This window comes from Monopterus albus, unplaced genomic scaffold (genome assembly GCF_001952655.1).
Source record: "Monopterus albus unplaced genomic scaffold, M_albus_1.0 scaffold59.1, whole genome shotgun sequence".
In the NCBI taxonomy this organism is placed as follows: domain Eukaryota; kingdom Metazoa; phylum Chordata; class Actinopteri; order Synbranchiformes; family Synbranchidae; genus Monopterus; species Monopterus albus.
Genome location: NW_018127939.1, coordinates 1,300,286 through 1,301,160, shown reverse-complemented (window position 1 = coordinate 1,301,160; position 875 = coordinate 1,300,286). Strand labels below are relative to the sequence as shown.

Sequence of the window (875 nt, the reverse complement as noted above, 5' to 3'; positions counted from 1 at the left end):
CCTCCTACTTGTGTAGGAGGGGGTAGGAGTAGTCTCCTACTGTTGACTTAAATTGCAATTCACTGCCATTAAGATTGACTGATTCTCCAGAACAGAGTGTTTTATCCTTTGGTATCTATAAAATAATAGATTGTTTGTCAATAGTGGTGGATAATTTATTGGAATGTGTTACAATAGAAATATTAATGGAAAACAAGAAAAATATTTTAGTGAGTTGTATCTACAGAGCACCTGGCTCGAGTATTGATACATTTAGTGAGTGGGTTGAGAAAAATTATTCAATCTTAAGTAATAAGGTAATGTTTTTATGTGGCGACTACAATATCGATTTATTAAATCCCAATAAAAAGATGGATATTGATGCATTTATTGATGTACTATATAGTTGTAGTCTGTTTCCCATTATCACAAGACCTAGTAGAATAACCACAGATAGTGCAACGCTGATTGACAATATATTTACAAATGATATAGATAACAATATAGTAAGTGGACTTCTGATCAATGACATTAGTGATCACTTACCAGTATTTTTAGTTTACGATTGCCACCTTAAGAAAAAAAAAAACAATGACTACACATGCTTATACAAGGTTGATCAATGATGAAACTAAAAGGTCATTTAAGGAGGACCTCTTGAGACAGAACTGGGATTTGATATATAGAGAAAAAGATTTGGATAAAGCTTATGAGCACTTTTTAGTTATATTCAAAGCGTTGTATGACAAAAACTGCCCAAAGAAATTGATTAAAACAAAGAAGAACTTGGAGGTAAAACCTTGGATGACCAAGGGGCTATTAAATGCATGTAAAAAAAAGAATTTTTTATATAGAGAATGGATGAAAGATAGAACAAAGGAAGCTGAACTAAAATA

The 875-nt window shown here is 31.8% G+C and overlaps 1 protein-coding gene across 6 annotated transcripts in view; it reads left to right on the top strand.

The window, feature by feature from the left end:
* The window catches only part of bicd1a (bicaudal D homolog 1a), a 27,017-nt gene that overhangs the window by 18,713 nt on the left and 7,429 nt on the right, over window positions 1–875 (top strand). The window lies entirely within an intron of this gene.